Below are 22,197 nucleotides of genomic sequence, written 5' to 3'. Positions count from 1 at the left end.
CACTTGGTCCCGTCATTCGGTCGTTCCAATTCAATACCAGCTGGTCGAAATTCAACCTAACCGCGGTGATGGCTGCGTATTTTGCAAAGGTGTTATCGGCTTCTGAATATTGTAGTGTCGGCTAGACGGGGCGACCAATTTCCCACGAAGTGCGGGTCGATCAAGTGCGGCACAAGTTTCTGATTTGATCACTTGCTTACACATTCCCGGGGCAAACAGCTCTCCTATCTTATGACAGCTTTCCGCCTCACTTTAAGATATCATCCCCAGCAGCACGAAGAGTGCAGTACAATTCTTCTGATTTAGAAACAACTTCTAAGGTAAACTGGACCCTCAAATCTTGCTCAGCTGGTTTCCTTTGCTTGCGCCGCCTCGGTCGGCCCGCACCCGAATTCTGCTCGCTGTACCTCGCGTTTGTTTGCAAACGGTACAGAGCGGTCTGTTTTGCAGACTGCCAAGCGTTGTAAACACTGTTTTAACGCGGATAGAAGGATATTCACGCAACACTAGCGCGGATATCCTCCATTACATTTTCGGTATTTTCAGAGTTCAAGGAAGTACGTATGTTTTAACTCTGTAGCATTCTCACTTAGCTTTGAGACATGTCGTCCATTATTAATGCCGATACTGCTGTGTGCTGTGTATTTATTGTTTGTCTAAACAACTTCGCCTGTCCTGGGAGCGCTTCTCTGTTGATACAGGAAGATACACAAATCAACAAATGGGTAAATTTTCCTTTTTAAGGCATTGCTGAATCTGTCTGTTACAGTTGCACATAATTTTTGTGTTATTGCATCACCAGTTCATGCCTCTGAGATATTAGACTTGACTCCGTCTCGTCCAGTAGCTCGAAGAACTAAAACTGCTCGAACATCCGACTGTAAGCAAGGTACTTGCTTGCAGAAACTATTCTGTTCAAAATTGCGCGTATTGTTCAGTGCATTGGCGAGGAACATTATTCACATAGATAAGAGAGTAGTATCAACCTTATTCCTCGGAGATAGCCGGGAGAATGAACATATAGCTGGGTTGATATTTCGGCAACATGCCTTTATCGAAACAATAGCTGAGGTCTCCAGCTATTGTTTTGATATTGGCACGTTGCTAACTTCGGTTAGTGGTTCGACAAAGACATGTTGCCGAAATATCAACCCAACTATTTCCCTCATTTTCCCGTTTTTTCTCCGAAGAATAAGGCTTATGCCACTCTCTTACTTGCAGAAACAGCCAAGAACTCATGGTCATTGAAGGATTGCCTCGTCTGTTCAGCCATAAAGTGAAATAACGGTAGTTTTACGACGGTTGCATACAACACCCGCATAAGCTGATTTTTTCCCGAATTGCTCGACTACACCAACCGTCTACGACATACCCGTCCAGACCTTAACGACTTTATCTTGAATTGAGCGTAAACGGATAGACAAAAGTACCAAGACTATATAAATAGACGGCAAGGAGCTTTACATGCTAGAGAAGCATGGGACTTGTCCAGAGATCTCTTCATTCGTCCGAGAACATAGTAGCATGAAATATTGTCATTTACGATACGAAAAATCGTCTGGTGTGGTTTGAGAAAGATGGCTGGTGAACTAGGTGAAGTGACAGGTACATTTTAAGCGGCACAAACTTAAACTAGACGCAAATTAGATATGACAGTGGGGTTCGGGATGGGGCATTTAACATTGGTGTCCCCTCACCTTAAAAAGAGGATGGCGGTTAGCCTTCTTGGCCCTGCTTAAACCCCCCACTCATGCGTATCAGTGCTAAATAAACGTTCGTTCGACGCAAATGCTGCTTGTTTAACAATACTTTCTGCGGCCAATTTATTATACGTCCTGCGGATAATGCACTCGAGTGCGGAAAATAACTCCTCTTTTCCCCTGGTGTGAGTTGTGTCGCAACTGCGACGTAAAATATTACTTTTTGTTAGCTTCCTTTATGTAAATATTTGAATATGTTACGAAAGCAACTTGACTAATAAATCAAGCTTCATATTTTAACAACCGCTGAGGATATGTAAGTCCATGGAATGTGGAGGCTTGTATTATTTATGTGCTTTTTTACACAACAGGTTCAACGATGTATGAAAAAGAGGCAACAAAATATGATATTTCTCGCGACATGTCGCAATTCTCACCAGTGCAGAGCGAACTCCTCCGCACTAGTGGGTAGTATCAGAACGAGGCATAACAAATCGACTGCTGCGATTATTGTCAGGCGGCAAGCAGCGCCTGCGCAGGTCGGTTAGACGGAACGTTCATTGACACGCGCTACACAATAATATAATTCATCCAGCACCCGTTTCAAGCATTGATTGAAATAATCATTATCTACAGTTTTCAGAGCTAATCTTGCAACCAATGGTCTTCGCCCACTCCAGAGGCAATCAGTTTCTCAAACAGTTGATAGGTGATATTCCAGTCGACTCGCAAAGCATTTCCTATAGGATTTAATTGGCAAAGTCTGCATAGACTCAGATCATGCTCTGTCTGAAAAATGTTTCAGGTACTTTCACAATTTTTTTTTGCCGGCGAATTCTTGTGTCGAAAATCACCCAGCTTAAATGCAACAAAAAGGTGTTGGTGAAAAGGTGTTATCAAACAAACATCAGTATACATTATGAGAAAAGCATAATGCATATTCTGTTCTTGCCGTCTTAGAATCATATACTTATTCTTTACGAAGGCTGCGTAGCATTGTTTAACCCACGGCTACTACCTTTTTTACTAACCCATTACCTCCAGTTACACTGAAGGTCACTAAATGCATTTCAACATAAAACTCACAGCCCTCCGCACATTCTTTTTTCAAAGGAACTTAACAACTAGCGGTAGCTGGTTCTTCTTGCCCGAATCAATTTTTCGTATAGCCCTGTCCATGCATGACTATGAAAAATGCCTTGAAACGTTGGGCTTTCGCATAATACACACCCCTGTTGCTTGCTTGTGCACTTTGCTCAGTACTCACCTTGACGTGTATGGCGGGTCAGTTATTTTGAGCAAAGAAACTCATGACAAATCGATTCTAGTTAGCTTAGAAAGATTTATGTTTAATTAAGTCATGCACCTTCCTAAGCATTTTGTTCCGTTCATACAGGCCAACTCCATAAATAAGGAGATCAATGAGCTTCAGAATATAGCCACTTGCAGCAATAATTTATGAGCTAGTATGCTAATACAACATGAGTGGGTTCATAAATTGTGTGGTGATGTGTGTATAGCCTCATGCAGCTATGCAGTTATCGCCGCTGGATATGTGGAATATGACGTAAATGCGCTGGCTGACAACTCAGATATGAAACCGAGTCTGACGCAATTATAGGTGCGCATGCACGGTGTGTGTGTGTGATTTGTGGATTGTCAAGCTGCAGTGGGCGTTTCTTGCATGTCTTGCCTTCTGGCCTTGATGTGACACCCCGAGCAGCCTGTTGAGCAATGGGATGTCTGCATCAGAACTGCATTCATGCACTCCAAATTCTCTGTTTTTTATTACTCCCAACCGTATTTAAAAAGTGTGAGACAATCAATTCTTCATGTTCATCACATCGGCTGAGGGTATTTGCGTTCTCCGGATAGTATATATTTTTATATTACTTGAATCTATTCTTTATCGGTGAAGTTATTGAGCCACATCAAACCCGTTGAGTTTTAGCTCTTGGCCGAGATAGGTGACCTCCTTCGCGTAAAAGCTCTGCAGTTGTGATAGTGGAACTCGGAAGCGTGCCGATGACTCTGTCGAACTTCTCAAATAACGACGGAGCGGGCTACTACCGAGAGCAGAGTGGCCGGCGTCATGGTGTGCTGATTTCTAGCCAGGTTTCATCGGCATCTGTGGCAGAAGGAAAGGACTCAGCAGCGCATTTTGGCTGGGGGAAGTTAAAACCCACCAAAGCTACACAAAAACCAAGAGTTAAGCGATTCAATCTCTGCTTTTTCACCTTCTTGTTCTTGCCGGGAGAAAAACGCACATTGCTGACAGCGGGAAGCCGCCAGGGCGTCATTGCTCTCTTCCCCTGGGTCCAGATTAACTTGCAAAAGGCTTGGGATATCTGAACTACCGTCGCTCGTTGCGTGAGTGCAGGTCACATGCGCTGTGCGAGGTGGAACACATCGTCAAAGACGGGAACGTCGGCGTGGGCTCAAACGTCGTCTCAGCTAGCACGCCGAAAAGCGTAACAGCAACGCATTCATAATTCAGCATTTCGAGAATTCTGCCCGATATGCTGGGCGTCACGAGTTGTGGCTATGCCAGATAGCATCAGACATTTAAAGACGGCCGCCATGCGAGCGCGCAATTCTGTCGAAAGACCAGCTGGCGGCGCAGTCCCGCCCGATCGAGGCCATCACGTTTGTAGCAGGGCCGGCATCAGTTTTAATTCCATTCCATTCGGAGTTTCAGACGCTGCTCCAGAGGTCATGACCCTGTTCACCCCACCTCGCCGCGTGTAGTTGGACGTCCAGCCCAAGGTCGCAGGAGAACAAGTGGCCGCCGGTCGTTTCCATCCTGTCCGTGGTTTCTGGCCGACGCGGAGACGGCGTCCCCTTGTTAGATATGGACAAGGTTGATATTTCTGAATGCAAAAAGGCTGTTTCGTGGAAGGATTGCGTGCGTGCGTGCGTGCGTGCGTGCGTGCGTGCGTGTGTGTGTGTGTGTGTGTGTGTGTGTGTGTGTGTGCGTGTGCGTGTGCGTGTGCGTCTGCGTGTGCGTGTGCGTGTGTGTGTGTGAATAAGTTCACATAGAAGGAGGCAGAAATGTGCAATGTCTCCTCTTTGCATTGCCTTGCTTCATGTACAGCTGAGAGGTTGATATCGTACTTGTCATTTGCCAAGTTGTCCCAGTATCAAACCATGCCAACATGTGATGTCTTAATCGCAACACTCTGTTATTTAAAAGCATCTTTTGGCCAGGCTATAGCTACCGAGTGATGTTTACTATGGCAAATTGCAAACCCCACGGGCCCAGGCAAAACATCGTGACTTCTGATCAAAAGAAAGCTCGAAACAGTACCACCTCGCATGACCTGGCACCGGACGCGAGACATTCAACCGCCCGAGGCTATTCATTGGAACGCCAGCCTCTGATTGGCCGACTCGATGTCTAAAGACCTAGCGTGTAATCAGAGCCAAGGTATGCGAAATAACATGTGTGTCTTTGTGTGTCGTGTTTGCATTCAGTGGAGAAGTATTTGAGCAGCGTAAAGACTTGTAATGTCCTAAGACGAGGGCGATAGATAACTGAGCATTCAAGACATTTTTCAGCCTAGCGAAGTTATGGAAGGACGGCATTTGAAGCAGATGAATTTGTAGAAAACACAGTTGCTCGTGCGAAACTGAACAGTTAGCTTCCCGCTTACAGTAAAGTTCGAACACTTGTTCCCTGGAAATAACAGCCAAGATGCGATCCTGGCAAAACAAAAAATGTCAAAAGCGCGTATGAGGGGTGATACAGTTCTTTAAAGCGCACAACGCGCCGCCGGGGTACCTGTCAGTCTGCACGCTCGCCTTCAGGGCCTCGTAGCTGAGGTCAGCTCTTGGTCTGGGGGAAAGCCGTTGAGGCAGTGGGATCGTCGCTGTTGCGTGGGAGACGTAAAGTCAGCACGGGCCCTGACCCTAAATCCCCCAATACCCCTAACCCCTTTCAGAAAAACCCAAAAGGATGAACATGAAATTAGCCCACGAAGAACGACGGCATTAGAACTATGGACGGTCATCATGAGGCCCGTGCGCGGCGGCGCTGTGCGTCGGCGGGCGTCCCGAGCCGGCGGCACCTCAGTCGGTGCCGAACGCTCGCCGCGGGCGGGGGCTGACCTCTGACCCACGCGTGCCGCTGGAAAGATCACCATCAGGCCGTATTGCCTCGACCTCGGAGCGTTTTGGCACTCTGCCAGTATCGTCGGGCGTACACCGGCGACGCTCAGGCGCTGGTGACTTGGCATTGCGACAGCTTCGGCGGTATTCGGTGTTTTCGTGGCTAAGTGAGCTCCAAGGGAGCTGAGCACATCATGGATCCGCGCCGACGGTGGAACCAGTGCAATGGAAACGCGTGTTCGCGGGCGTCGCCCTCCGTGGTGGACCCGGACAGCATCGAGTTGACGTGCGTGCCGCCGCTACCGCAGGATCTGGAGCAGCACATCCGTGAGTGTCAGTGCTCCTGCGACCATCTCGGCTTCGGCAACTTCAAGGTGAGTCCGCTGCTGGGATGAGCCGAGGTCGGCTGTTAGTTCTGAAAGTGGAGTGAGACGGGGAGAGGAGATGGTATGGGGATGGCGGGAGATGGACACAGCTTCCCCTAGGGTGAAAACTCAGACTATATTTTGTTATCCCATGGTATAATGAATCAAAGGCGTACACGTTCCTTCATTTTGTGTTACTGTTTTTGGCAGGGTCCGATGTCGCCTTGTCAGGGCGAGTTAAGCTGGGATGGGGCTATGGCTGCGTTAAATGGAGGGATCCATGCAACATCACGTCTGTATCGTGTATCTTACGACAAACTCGTGTGACGCAGCGGGAAGGAAATGCTCCTGCCATGGCACGATATAACTGGTATCTGAGGAAGAAAAGTTGTGTCGCTTTAATCTAAATGATAATCTGGTGACAGCCTGGTGCATGAACACCAGCGCTTTCGTTACAGTAATATTTCGAAGCAACGTGATCATAACTCGTAACACGTAGCGATATTTCACAGTCTAAATGATACCAGTGCTGTCACTAGCACCTAATAATGGTTACTTAGTACTTGCGCGTGCTGCAGACTGTTATGGGCAATCACTTCGACGGCCAGACAACACATTACCTCCAGCACTGGCGTGACATGAGCGGAATTTGCGCTGGCCTAATTCAAACGGCGACCTGCTCATTAGGGAGGAGTTACGATGCGAACGAACCCTAGGGCTTTTCTTATTCGTACTGCTTTACTATCGCATCGATAGACACCATGCAGGACCAGGACACGACCATGGACTTTTCGGATGCGTGTGTTGATGCCTCATTCTCACTGCTAAACCACCAGTCCTTCACCATAGAGCAGGTCTATTGGTACTGACGACATGCGCGAAATAAGGCGAAGCCTCGTGTCAGGCTAAAGACGTTCCTAGAATGGCTAGGAAGAGAACAAATTCCTGTTATCGCATCTTGCCATTTTGTGTTTTTATGTCATCTGATTCGTCTACTCATGCTGAATTCGACTATTTAAACAATCAGTTGAAATGTTCACAAGTTTTTATCCCTTTATTTTAGCTAAAAGTTTGTAAAATTTCCAACTATTGCTTTAAATATCCCCGTTGAGCATGAGAAGACGAATCACATGACATAAAAACACGAAATGGCCTGAAATGAACATACGGGGTTTTACCTTTGGACGGCACGCGTTTCTCATCGGCAAAATGCCTACCTGAGTCGCTACCTGTGACATCGCAAGCGCCTACATCATACATAAGCGACTTTTCCCGAAGCCGCCGGAACTGTCGCGACGCACTGACCTCTGACGTCATAAGTTGCAACTTGTGGACGGCGTTTGGTGCTGGGGAGCGCGGCCCATGTACTTGAGAGCGCAGCCCGGACACTGGGAAGCTTAGCCCAGGTACTGTGGAGCGCAGCCCAGGTACTGGGGAGCGCAGCCCAGGTGCTGTGGAGCGCAGCCCAGGTGCTGTGGAGCGCAGCCCAGGTGCTGTGGAGCGTAGCCCAGGTGCTGTGGAGCGCAGCCCAGGTGCTGTGGAGCGCAGCCCAGGTGCTAGGCAACACGTCCCAGGGTCCCGTTCTTGATGGGAAAATGCTGCCAGACGCTCCGCCCCTTCAGGTAACAACCTATGACGTTCCAAAGTTACATCATCAACGTCATGGAGAACGCTTCAAGTAACTCCTCAACATGGTGGCTAGTAAAATCAGCTGTTTCCCAACAAACACATTTGACGCGCAGCAGAGATGATATTGACGAGTCGGGACAGCCAAATGTACTTCAATGTATAAATGTGCAAATACTTCAGGGGAATCTCTCACAACAGCTGCCTATACCATAACGACCTAGCTAAACGAGAATATTATAGGCAGAGAAAGGGATATCATCGCCCTCGACTCAGAAAGACGTGACATTATTTCAAGCGTTGCGTGGGCGTAACCACATGCAATGGATCATACCACAGATGCGAAGTTTAAGAGGCACTGGGCATCACGCGATCTAAGATCATCGTGCATGTATCTTAAGGTCGTCCATGTATTTTGCTACGCACGAAAGAGTTTCGGCGCGTGTGGTTGCAAGCAGGGATACCGCTTTGCTCGGAGCACATGTGCAGGGATAAATCTCATGTTGTGACAAGTCGCATTAAGGAGAGTTCTACATATAGACACACAAACGAACAATATCCATGGTAACATGTGACGTCAGGTTATGCAGTATATTTACATTTCAAAGCGTTCAAGGAATATATAAACTTTCCCACAATCATACTGTCCAGACAAACTATTTATGCTGCAGGATCAAGAAAGTAACTAACACAGTGGTGCACTCGCCGACGTGGCGGTTCTGGCCCTGCCAAAGCGCCAACATCGCGTGAACAAAACAGAAAATTATGTAGCTGACGTGATTCCAAGACTTGATGACGAAAATTTCAAATTGCAGTTTCGTATCTCGCGCGAGTTTTTTCTCAAAATCTCTAGGCGAAGCTGGCTCCTTATTATAACAGTCACGGCCATCGCAGAGGCAACCCGAAGCGGCCGTTGGAAGATGTGATGCCTGCGCTGCAATATCTTGCCGAGCCAGTACCCAACACTCCGTTGGCGACAAGTTTCGAGCTTCAAAATCTGGTTCACACTAGTATCTGACAATATTTTGCAAGCACGTTGCTGTCGCGCGCGGTGACGCCATCGCGTGGCCAATAGGAGCGCGGCTACATGAAACCATCGCAGGCTTTGCAGCGTGCGCCGGCTCCCCGGGTGTGGTTGCAGCCATCAACGGGTCCTTTCTCTTCATGGATTCACCAAGCAAGGAGATAGCAGCTGCTCATAATACCCACAAGCGTCACCAAACAGCACATCTACTGGCTATTTGTGATCACCGCGGCGCGCTCACAGATGTACTTGTAGGGTTCCGGGATCCGACCACGATTCTCGCGTTTTTTCGGAGAAGGCCCTCCCTCTGCTGCGACCTAAGGGAGCATCGGCGGCAGCTTCTCCCATCTAACACACACCTCATCAAAGACAGGACCTTCCTCCTTCCCCGGAGATCATCACCCCTTCCCTAGACAACAATCACCTCAGCCCCACTCAGCGCCACTTCAAGACCATACAAAAAACCACGTGTCGAAATTGAGCGTGCTTTGAGCACGCTGAAAAACAAACTGCGGTAGCTAAAACATTAAGGGGTGAAAAACACGGGCAAGGTGGCTGAGGTTTTCATTGCATTGACCATTGCACCAGGCATCACTCATTGCATTTTGCATCATGAGCATGAGGCAGGGGATGACATAGTGCCTGTAGAGCCCCACGAGGCAGATCCTGTGGAACAGACTGACACAGGTGCACTGTTGCTTTCTAGCATACAGAACCTGCAAGTGCAGTGCATGGGCATCACAAAGCGACAGCACATGGCTGACCACCTCATGACAAAGATGATGATGCATGCAGCTTGCTCCAGTTAAATGTTGTAATGTTAAGATTGAGAAAGATAAAAGCGCATCGGAACGGTCAATTCATCACATTCAAATCAGCACAAACACACTTTGGGAAACAGACAGTTAGGGAGCAGCAAGTGGTGTGTTTTGAAGGAACATAGACTGCAAATCTTGGGGACTCTCCACATCGAGAAAGGCAACAATTTGCGTAAACCCAGTTGCATTACTTTGGGCAACATACAGTATGACAATTTCATTGTTTGATTGCCTAGTGCGTGTCAGATCTCATCCACAGGTGTTAACATTTGGCACATAGCATTTTAAGAATTAAGTGTTCACTGCCTTCCATAACTGACTATTTAGGTTACATGATGACGGTAAAACCCCATTCAAACAATACTTAAATGCAAGAGGATGACATCTATGACGTACATCAATTTTTTACAACTCACCCACCTTGTCAAACACAGAAGACAAAGCCATGGCCATTGTGAATGTTTCTTTGGAAAAGTATATATAATGGCCACATCGAGAAGATTTAATGCAATTAAAATAAGGACAGGCCATAGCTTGATGTGTACAGAACAAATTGCTCAAAATTATGCATATGTCCTTTATCATTAATAAAAATGTTCAATTATGACAATTTTATGCTCCTCTTTTGTACTTCCACATGCCTCAATACCACTAGCAACTACTCTGGGATCAACCTCACATCCCTGTTACCTGTTAATAAGATATGCTGAAATACATACCAGTGGTTAATCTGTTAACATAAATTTTAGGTAATGTCACCATGACACACTGTTCAACAGCAGGGTTCCAAGACTCTACCATCCCCATGTTGTTCATAATCTGTCAGGCATGTAGTGAAGGTACAGGTCAGTGAAAAAGTGACATAGAAAACAAGTGCAACCATATCAATAATATAATTTTCATGCAGCATAACAATCATGCTTACAGGTCACACAACTGCATGTTTGTTTGTTTAACCTTTACCAACCCATGCCTGTGGTCTGGTAATTCAAAATAGTGAATCAGACCTATGAAACAAATCAGCTTGCATTACAGGAATACTTTCACTGATATAATGCCTAAGTACCTAAGCAAAGGAGTTAAGAAACAATGCATATAAGTGTGCATTTGCGATCGAATCACTAAGCGGGCAATGATGGCTGACGCATCAGTGTACCTACTGCGCCTCGGCCAGGTACGCCGTGACCTGCAACCCCTGACGAACTATCATGAAGGGAAAGCAAATAAGCCTGACTAATGCATTTTTCAACCAACAGTAGCACACTACTCTATGGCAATAGCGTAGCTCATAACTGACACATCTAGGGGCTCGATGAAACCCCCCACATCCACCCTACCCCATCCGCAAATGCGTCGTGGGCGCTGTTATGCGTTGCTATGTAAATAACCACGAGTTACCGCACCTACTTTGCCTCTTGGCCAAGTAAGGAATGGGCTTGAGCCGTGACGTCATAGGTAAGTCGGTAGCTACGTCATCCATCGACTGGGCTTACTCGAAGTAAGGAATGGGCTTCCATTTGGTCATGAAGAACGGGGCTCAGGTGGCAGACCGTGCGTGGTCCCGCCAACTGACTGACTCAGCTCAGCTGACTGACAAAGGTCAGCTGGCAGCTGTCCGAGTAAACCGCCGGCGGCGAGGGAGGGTCGCCCTGGAACACCGGAAGCCATCGGCGCACAACGCTACAGTCCAGCCCGCACCGAGTGGAGCAGCTGGGAAAAGTGTGAACAAAAGAAGCGGCCTGGTTTATGCAGACAGGCTTATGCGTGACTAGATTGGCTTCGACGTTATTTATGAGGCAATGTTGTGGTGGAGCGGGAATGGGCCTTGGCTCAGTGTTTGGCAGGTGTGTGCCCTGTAGCTAACACCATTCAAACGTCTTACCGACCGTAACACCACTAAAGGTGGAATGTCGCCTCTTTGTGCTTTCCACTTATTGTTAAATCAGAAGTGTACGTTTTGATCAGTAACATCAGTTTTCTCGAACTCCTCAGTAGTTCAGGATTTCGATTTGAAGAACCCCCTACACAAAAGGAATCTCATTGGGGCCCCTGCCCGCCACTATGGGAGTGATACATTTCGTTTGCCTTGCTTTCCCAACAGGTGTATTCTGTAACGTTTACAACACGTTAATTTGTCGAAATTTTTTGTGTAGTGCTGAGAGGCGTAGTGCTGTTACAAAGCGCTGACAGCGTAATTTGTGCTTGAAAATAATTAAACTTAATACTCTTATTGTCTTGGCGGTGCTTCGTTGGCACTACCCAGTGCAATTGTCAGACGTAACTGATCCTGGGGTTTCACTGCGGCATGTTTTTGAAACATGCTCCAAAGGTGGGACACTCCCTTTAAAGCGCCTTACTCAGCGTGCGACGAGCTAGTGATGACAGGGATGGGCATCGTCCTGCGTATAACCGTCAGCGTCGTTAAGTTCATCTTCCAGTGTTTCTATTGTCTCGACATGATTCATTTCCTTTAGCCATGATAGTCTGACAGTCGGATATAATCACTGATAAAATGTTGTCAACGTCGACGTGATGCCTCACCCATACTGCTTTTGGAGATATGGCACAGAGTAAAATTTGTCATCAAATCTGACCGCATTGCACACTGCAGGAAAGTCAAGTCTGATGAATGATTGAACGGCTGGCACGCAGAAATCTAGCAAAATTTTGCATATCTGCGCTCTTTACGGCTGAAAAGTGCATGCAGCTGTCACCTGGGGCTGCGAGGGTAATATGTGGCATTCAGGTGGTCTCAGTTAATACTTTTCTCATACGTTTAAGCTAACTCGAAGCACAGCAACTCTCGTGACCAAAGTAGTGTGTTATGCGTTCAAAAACAGAAGTCAGAAAGTGAGGCTGCAAGCAAGTGCATGTTATATCAATGCAGCCAGGCTGTGTCCACTTTCTAACCGCCACGTTTTGCAACGTTCCGTTCTTGGTGATGTGCAGTGTACAAGCAGGAGCGCTCGGTTAGCGTTTTTCATATTGACTGATGAGGCATTTGCTATTTTCTAGAAGATTACTTCATTAGCTGTGCAGTGGTTTGAATTTTGATTGTCTCCGGTTCAGCTCTCCTCGCAAGAGCCATGCGTCATTCATCTTCGCCATATTTGTTTCATGTCGACATATTTAGTTAATACCGCTGACCCCCTTTTATAACTTATTATGCCAAGGAAATCGAAGCAACGAATGGGCCCTTATCAGCGAGGGCCTCGAGACGCGCTCTTTTTACGCTGGCCACTCTGAAGCACTAATGGAGTCAATCGGCGCCAATTTCAGCCGGGGAACAATCGGCGATGGGCCCTCGGAAGATTTAATGAGAGCGGCGCGAGTTCGCAGCTGGCGGAGAGCTTTCATCAGTCACGTTCCGTTTTACTGGGGCATTCGTCGGCCGGCCGGCCGGCTCCAGGCCGGGTCACGCACTCCCTGACCGGCCGACGGCGGCGGCGGCCACCGGCGCGCGGCGGTCCAGCCGCCGGCTGCCGGCCGCCGCTCTACCCCGCGGGACAGGCTCGGCGCGATCGTGTTACGCTGCACAGTCGGCCGGAATAATTTGGCCGGCCGGGCTGGGGCGGCGTGGTCGTGTCAACACGGCCTGACGATGACGCTCCAGCGGAGTGCGTACGCGCGCGCCCGCCGCAGTCCTGGCCCGCGGCAGACGGACCATCGGGATACACAGGAGGGGTGGGCGCGGGTGGAACCATCTCCGGTCAATGCGAGCGCGTCTGATGAGATGTGAAATGTGTGCCCTGTGCGTTTGATTCGGCCGATGTTCGCGATTAGATATCAGGGTGATGAACATCAAATCATGTTGTAGACGACAAAGCCTGAGCAAATTACTCGGGGCGGGGCTGGCGGAGCAAAGTGACGTTTATTAATACTTTCAATTGGTGGGATGTAAGGGGGCTTCGTCAGCGTTCTTGATAGCTGGTCGTTTGGGATGAATGAATCCTGGTCTTGTTGAGCAGGCAGCCATTCCGCCGGCGCCCCGCTGCTGGTCACAAATGGCTCCATCTCGCCGCCACAGTGCGACGCTGTTTACAGGCTTGAATGCGCAAGATCTGTGCGGCATGTGTTCGCTCTGCGATCTGTTATGCGTTTCAACTAGTGTCAAACTTGGCAGATGACACCCAATGAGCCACAGGGTTGAGATTCTGCCCGGTGGTCTCTCTTAGCCCTAATATTTCGTGAGATCTTATCACTTCGGTTCAACTTAGGCTTTATTTTAATGAGTGTTTATTTAAGTTACCTATAATAATAAATGCATTTAGATAAATGATTTCGATAGTTGTCTAACATAATCGTGATAAGTGATATTCATTTTAATCGGTGCTATGGTCAAACACCCATATTCCTTCGAGTTATTGGACGTGATGAAACCAAGTGTAATAACTCGGATAAATCAAAGTACGAGGCCATAAATGTTATAACGTGTAACTGTAGAGCGCATATACAAATAAACTCACATGCTGAAATGTAACAGATAACAGGAAAATTGGTTCCGTATGTATCAGGGGAAAGCTTGGTTTAGGTGAGTGATGCGTGAAGAACGATGTGTCTGTTCATGCCTCAGATGTTCTCATATTAGATACACGATTGCTTTAAGCTGCAGATAAACCTTCAATGCTGTCGTTATCGTACACTCTTCAAGCTTTAATGTTCACATTTGGAACAGTTCAATATAATCTACAATCAGACGTGACAGTGCAATTGGCCCATAAACAAGAGTACTTATGGACTCATTCCACTAACGTTTTTGGTTCACAACGAAATCTTTGATGTTTTCGAAACACGACACCTCAAATCTGGACATTTTCGGCTTTCATCATGCGCGTTTTCAGGTGATTTCCGCTGAGCATTGAGAGGAGGGGGGGGGGGGGGGGCAGACAGACATGGGGAGGGAAGACCTGAGCTTGGCCTATGCCTAGGGGTTCAAGTACACGGCTAACTGCCCAAGTAAATTGTAGCCTCGTGTTTGCTCAGTGCGCTGGACTATGCCATAGATATATAGTTTCAAATCAACATAACACTAGGTGCATTCACCCTTTACATGGTCCGCATCACACCACAACTTCTACCACGACCGTCACGGCGCTGAAGGGTGCCGAATGGCGCGCCTCCTCTGGCGGCACCCGTGACATTGGCCACCTAAATCGGGCTCCTCCGCTGCTCCACCGCCGTTGGGCTCGATTCCACGCGATGTCGTACATCGCCGACGGCGGCGCGTCCCTCGCGACCCCCCCCCCCCCCCCCGGCTAGACTTCTCCTGATCAGATGGAGGTCAGCAGCGCCGCCCCGGGGTCGGGTCGCCGCGGCGCCGCCGGGAAGTGGCTCCGCGTGGGCCGACGGCACCGTCGCCGGCGGCGGCGGCCGTCACGCGAGGTCTGCGTGGGCGGAGTGGGTTCCGCCGAGGCGAAATGGCTTCCAGCGGGCGATCGCACACTCCTGGAAGAGCTGTGCGCGACGCCAACGGTTGCGCCCCGGAGCGCGGGATGAGTTGTCCGTTACCGTACTGGCCGAAACACTCGGAACCCCGAATGGCAAAAACGTACAAGAAATCACCTCTCTCAATGATTACGATACGGTATGTTACGGTACGGCGCGAAATGTGTTCCGCGAGAGAGGCGCTCTTGATATCTGTGATGCGACACGCTTTCTGGCAGCGAAAGACTCTGTGCAGATCTCCAATGTCAAGGAGCTTTGGCGCATAAGGCAACATGCCAGTTTGGGACGTGTGGTGTGCGGGTTCCCAGAGCTGGCGCAGCTCGCCAATGTAGGGTCAGACGGGGGATGACGACTTGAAGCCTCGCTTGATACTCCATCTGCGCTGGAATTTGAACGGGCCGGGGAAGTGAGCAGTTCTGGGAATGACGAGGCTCGTTGTCAAGCGCTCCTTCGGGGAGAGCCAGGATCAGCTCAGGATTGTATGGAAAACGCGTGGCGCCAATACATTCGATTATTATTTTGCCGCATTTACATCGACAGTCACTGCACGCGCTTAGCTGCCTGCAGAACTTTGACAAGAGCGTGAGTGATTACGAGTAATGCAGACCGCAGATGATAATACGCAGCCTTCCACTAAGGTTAAATCAATGCCCATGTGTTGAACAGCTGACACACCTTTGTAATTAACCTATCCGTAGATTCACTGCAACATCTGTGTGCATAGGTCGTGACAAGTATTGTGGACCCTATTTTTTTCTGTCATCGCGCCGCTGTGGCCTCTTATGAGGGAGATCTCTTGAATGTCATATGGCCGACCAGGAACTCGCTGCACTGACGAATTCGATGGAGTGAGTGGCATGTGTTTTTCCCTGATATAAATGCTTTAACGTCATTCCACATATTATGCTTCTGTGACTGGGAATTGTACAACGGCTTCATTCGGTCCCGGTCACCGTTAAACTATCATGCTGGTGTGAATCGTGGAAGTTCAAGATTTCTGCGGTATAACGAGCGTCCCGAAAGCGAGCCCTGCGAGCCAATGGTAACGTATTCCAGATGGCTCCTTAGCCTCGGATGCACCACACAGATATGCGCTGCGCACGCTTCCTCAGCACATTGCCGCGAGATGCTCCCGGAATTGTACTCACTTACCCCTTGATTGCCTTTCGAGTGCACGGCTGGGTCGTGGTTTGTTGCGCAAATTTTCTTTAAGCATTCCCAAAGGAGAAATCCTTTGGTCTCGGGCCCGGAGGGCAAGGTCGTCATTCTACATGACAGAGGCTGTCAGGGGCCTACTTTCTACATGACAGAGGCTGTCAGCGGCCTACACTCTTAAAGCGTTTTGTGGTCAGTCCCTGAACCTTTCGGCTGTGCAAGGTGGCGCATTTTCCGGTAGAATCCCTGCTCTTAATTATTAAAAAAGGGATCTTCTGGTGTGACGCCTGTGCGGGAACGACGTATATTCCCGGCCGTGACGGATTTCATATGGTTATGTCCTGTGTGCGGCGGAGTTACAGCGGGGGGGGGGGGGGGGGGCGCATATTGTGTGATAATGCCACATTGTCAGTGTTGTATATTTAGCCGCAAGCCAGTTTAAGATATCCTTAACGAATGTCGATATCTGTATCTGTATCTTCCCACTCCTTTTCTTTTCTTTTCTTTTCTCCGAATCGCGGTCCCCAACATGCAAGCCACCTTGATTTATCGGAATAACTGATCTCGCGCTAAATACACTTGATATTAGAAAAGAGTCTTCATATTGCAAATCTTCTCTCACTAACTGTTAATCGTCTGCCCATGGCAGCTTAACCAAATTATAGCGTTAAAATGTTCTTCATAGATGTAATGCTGGTTTTCAGCCATTGTAGAATCTCAACTGAATAAGAAAAAAGCAAAGAAGCTATTTCCCCCCCCCCCCCCCAAATGGACCATTTTTCGTGGGACACCGGTATGAAACGTCTATTATGAGTGAGGAACATCAACGAAGGGGTGTGACGATAGCATGTATGATAATGTTCAAATGTTTCACTAATCTCCAACATTATACTTCATTTATGACATGCAGGAAAACGATTATTCTACGGATTTTATTGAATACATCGCTTTTCAAATGAACCATTTACGTTGCCCACCATATGTACGAGTGCAGCCTACCGCAACGACCACAATCGTGTGGCTGGCAGGAATGTAAAACATAAATAAATAAAGAAATAGAATAAAGCGGTGTCCCTGGGAAACGTACTACTGAATGTCGTCGTTCATGGAATCACCAATAAGGCTTTATCGGAGCAGCTGCACTAGTCTCGCCATGACGGCCTCGGAGTCCCTGCACGTGCGACACGAAGACAAAGGATGTCAGGAAGTCAGATTCTGCTGCGTCAGTTTTTAACCACCAGACCCAACGAGCGCGGTCCGACCTCTCACGTGGAATTAATAGCGGGCCGGGCAAGGCCTCAGTTTTATTAATCGTGCGGATCGGATGAGCAGAAATCTGGTTATGGGCCATCATCCAGGCAAGACGTGGGGAGATTGTGTCTTGGAATGGCTGAGCGATGACCCTAGTCTGCGTAGGTCAGCTGATGCCAGCATCCTCTGTCAGAGCGAGGCATGGAGCATCGAGGTGATGGCGGCTATCGAGGCTCGTGAACCTCAGAGCACAATTAACAATAAATTGTCCCACCCAGAGGCAACCGAACACGATCGGGTTCTGAGCTTCAGGGGATGCAGTGTCCATTTAAGCGTCCGCTGCTTTGTCAATACTAGGCCACGTTGTCAGCGGGAGGAAACCTCGAGCATTTTTCTGTGGTCCCTCTGGAAAGTGTGAGTGGATACTCACCCTCGCCCACTTTTAAGCGAAACTCAACCATATTATCTTGGAGCATTGCGCACTGGTGTCTTTTCGAGTCCTCACTTTGGCTAGTGTGGTTGGAATGAGGGTTTGAAAGTGCTATGAAAATGAATGACAACACGAGTGACGACATTTCATGGAATTAAGGAAACTTGCCGGATTTAATGCCAACATACCTCTTAACGTAAAACACGAACGTACATATTTACCGAACCATATTACAAGGTTACGAGGCACTTGAGGGAGGAAAGTTGCAACAACTTGCGCACTTATTTATGCTATGCACGAAGTCGTTCATCCGAGAAATTGACGATTCACGGACGAATGCTTTGTGCTTCAGAGAATATAAATGTGTTATTTACACACACACATGACTGTTTCAATTGTGGTTTCAATTTGAAGCTTGACTCGGTTCCCAATTATTTTAGGTCAGTATGAATTCGATTCATGTGTGGTTGAGTCGAGCACAAATGCGGTATGCTGAACTGGGAATGGAAAACTGTCCGCACTGTCATTTTTCTTATTTCTCAAACACTGTCATTTCTGAATATACCCATGCTTGAAAATTATTATTTCATGCAATTTATTGACTTTTTGGGACCATTTCTGCTTGCGTTTCCGCTCAGTGGTGATGAGCGAAGTCTCTCGACGGTAAGCCACAGCAGCGATTATTGGCTTTTAGTATTCAGATTTGAAAGGACACCAGTAAGCAGTGGCCTCTGGTTATCAAAAGCCGCTCATACATCAGAATTTCTTGGGAACCATCAATGGTTCCAATAAATCACGAACATTATTAACCGCTGTCGCCGGGTGACAACACCTACCCCTAGTTCAAGAAATAGATAACTTCTATTTAGACGGTCAGCTGATTTCACGGACGCGCCGACTTAAATGAGTTCGTTTCGCCAAATGCCAAGCATATGACCTGCGTCTGCCGTGCACCACTCCAGCTCAAACTACGGCCAGTGAGCGCAGAAATAAATCACACCCCATTAAGTTTTCCGGGCTGCGGCTGTCAGTCGGTGGCCATTAAGCCTGTCACTACGGTCGGCCTGTGGGCACCACTTTTCAGAAGTTGGCTGAACTGCGGCCGTCAACGGCGGCAAAGTTCCCCTGCCGGTGTCAGTCAGCGCGATCGGACCTTGTCTGGCGACCGGTATCACCCTGTGTGCATTATGCGATTGCCAAGCTCTGCAAATGTACAAACGTGCGCTGTCTGTCTAATCTAACCTAAGTAATCAGTCTGCGTGGGGTAAACGGACTGCACGTCAAAGCTGCATATGCCGACCTGCATGCTTGTGATACACATTCTGATGACGATGATGAGTCTGCTTGCGGTGATCAGCCTGCCCGCGTCATCCTTGTGCACGTGGCAGGCACTCTGCTTGTGGCAGTCTGTGCGACAGACGGTCTGCTCGCGACAGCCCGTCTAGTCTGCTAACGACAGTCAGTTTCCTTGCAACAAGCATTCTGTTTCAGTCTGGTTGCCACAGCCAGTCCGCCTTTTTCGATCACTGTTTGTGACTAGGACTCTGCCCTCGGCAATCCGCCTGTTCACAACAGTCGTGCGAGATTTCCGATCCGTCGACCGGTCGGTCAGTCTGCGCGTGCCGTCGCTTCCGGTGACGTCAGACACCGTTCGATTTCCAGTTCCGATGTAAAAGCCTGACGGAGGGACGCTGCCTTGTGCGTCCGACTGCCCTTAGTGCCCATGGGAACTAAACGAAGTTTCTTGATAAAGAGGCGCATTACGCCAGGAAGTACTGGTGAACATAAAATGCAGTCGAAATGACCTCGGTAGTCGGCACGCCCTAACGCCCCAATCATCATTATTATAATATGTTAAGAATCTTCATAACCTGATATACTGCAGGTGGGTTATTTTTACCTGAGAACTCGGAAAGCGGAAAGATCATGAGCTCAGTGTGTTTCTTGCTCAGCTCTCGGCCTGCCGCCGAGCTGACTTTTGGCAGCTGGCCGCGCCGTCTGTCCGACACCAGCTCGTCAGCGCCCGCCGACTGTGGCGGGTTGGCCGACCTCCATCGACCCGCCTTCTCTGAACGCCGCCGCCACACCGCCGGAGAGCGGCGTGCATAACCCAGCAGCAGACATGTCGTGACGAGCCGCGGCCGGCGCGCCGGGCGCCCGGGCAGCCGGGCGCGGCCGCCGCCGCACGCCGGCCGTCGCCGCACGCCGCCGCGGCAGCGCCCGTCTGGGTGCGTTATAGATGAAACGGCCACGCTCGTGACGAGTCTGGGAGCGGCTTAGGGCCATCAGGCCGAAAGGGAGCAGCCGCGGCGGAGCCCCGGGGCTGGGGCACGTGCCGTCCGCTTTAAGAGTTGGCCTGGGCTTGGGATGTGACTGTCTTGCCTTCGAAACTTGGAATGCAATTGCCTGCATTTGGCAGCACGTCCGCGCGATGTAATGGCGATTGCCTGACGCTGCGTACATCGGAATCGCATTTCCTGGCCGTAAAATAATGATCAAACTGCCTTTCATGCCTGGGTATCGACAAGAATGGGCTCGAATAATCGTAGCGGAGGTCAGGCTTGCTATAAACTCATGTGGTAGTACACCCCTGTGTCCGGGCGGCCATGTCAATGCCGTGGTGGGGCATGCGACGATGCGGACGGCCCTGTCCGTCGTGGTGGCCAAGACGTAGGAACATAGCGTCTCTGATGACACGAAGAGCGGACCGACTACCGACTGCCGCCGCCGCCTTCGCCGCCACCATCGGCCTCCATTTCTATGCAGATGCGCGTTATCACCCGAAGAGGCGCGGTGTAACGCGCCCAACGAGTGGCGGCGCCGCCGTGGCGGGCGGTGATAGACGCCGCGGATTCGGCATGGGTGCAGCCTGGGGCATCGCCGCAGGCATGAAATTCGGCACTGGGCATTGGTCTGCCGACACGATCGTGCTGAGGCGCGAGAGCGCAGGACCGGACGGGCCTGTCCTCTGTGCTGGCGTGTGGGTTGGCTGCAGTCCAACGAAAAAATACGACAATGAAACGCTGAACCATGCGTCAAAAGGCCACGCGCTCGGCTAGCAGAAATACTCACGTCGCCATTCCTGTCTAAAGTGACCTAACCTCGCTTAAGGGATGACATCACCATTCACCATCAACCACCAGCTGTGGTTGCTGTGGCGGTCTGCGTCTTCTCCTCTGCTTTTGACAGGGTATCACGATGACGTTACAATAAACTGCGCTCGGTTCTGCTGTATCGTTTAAAATCCATGTTTGCCTCCAAACTGAATGCATTTCAGTTGATGCGTTTCGAAAAGCCGCGGTGAAACCATTCTTGCCGGTGAGCGGAAGCCGCGAGCGGTCTCCGTCGGCTCCCTCCTCACCTTCCCGTAATCGAGTCTGCCAGCAGTACCGCCGGAACATGTCCGACATTACCGCGCGTCCGCTGGGAGGACAGGCACTAACCGCTCCTCCGCTCTCTCTCCCTCCGGCGTCGCCGTCCGTCGTGTCTGTTCTTCTGAGGGGCGGGGGACAGCTGGCGGCGATAAATGTGGCAGTTAGTGCGGCGCTGTCCACCTCCGCCGTCGCCGGCTGGTGCAGCGTCGGCGGGGTCAGACCGGCACTGTAGCGGTCCCGACGGCCAGTGGGAAGCGTGCCTGCACGGGGTCAGGTCCGCGCTTGGCGGTTGTTGCAGCTCAGAGGTGCGTGCAGCACCCGTAGATCTGAGGCGATAGGCGATCTAGGCAAATCGCTGTGGGCACAGCTAACTGGTATACCTCGAAATCAGTTGATGTATCTGGTTTGACGCTATGACAAAATTCAGCTTCAAGAACTTGCAGGTGGCACGGCTTGGAATGCATACGCGGCGTTGTTCCCTCGTGTATGCTAGTTCTGGCTCTTGCAATACTAAGTACACCTTCAGATTTTGAGAGGCTGTCATACAGCGGTCGGGTTACACGTACATTCGGATTTTACCGCGCATTCTACTGCGCATGGCTCCCCTCAGTATGTTGATCTTTTCCAGGGACCCTGTGAATACGCATTCGAAGAACTGCTCAGCCACGTGTATTGAACGCATAAAGTTCGTTCATTTCATCAGAGATGATCCCAAACTGCAGACGCTACCCAGTCTTACCCGAGGACGCTCTCGAGCATGACGATTTTGTGATTCTCTGCGGCCTCACAAACCGTGCGAGTTCTGTGTCGTTTGCTGGTGTTTTCAGGCTGTCTGGGTTATACCATTGCACAAGTTGGAAAAGGTAAATGGTTATTGGACACATATCCGACACATCACGGCA

This window comes from Pollicipes pollicipes, unplaced genomic scaffold (assembly GCF_011947565.3).
Source record: "Pollicipes pollicipes isolate AB1234 unplaced genomic scaffold, Ppol_2.1 Scaffold_6138;HRSCAF=7277_pilon_pilon_pilon, whole genome shotgun sequence".
Taxonomy (NCBI): Eukaryota; Metazoa; Arthropoda; class Thecostraca; order Pollicipedomorpha; family Pollicipedidae; genus Pollicipes; species Pollicipes pollicipes.
Note: the sequence above shows the minus strand (reverse complement) of the source record.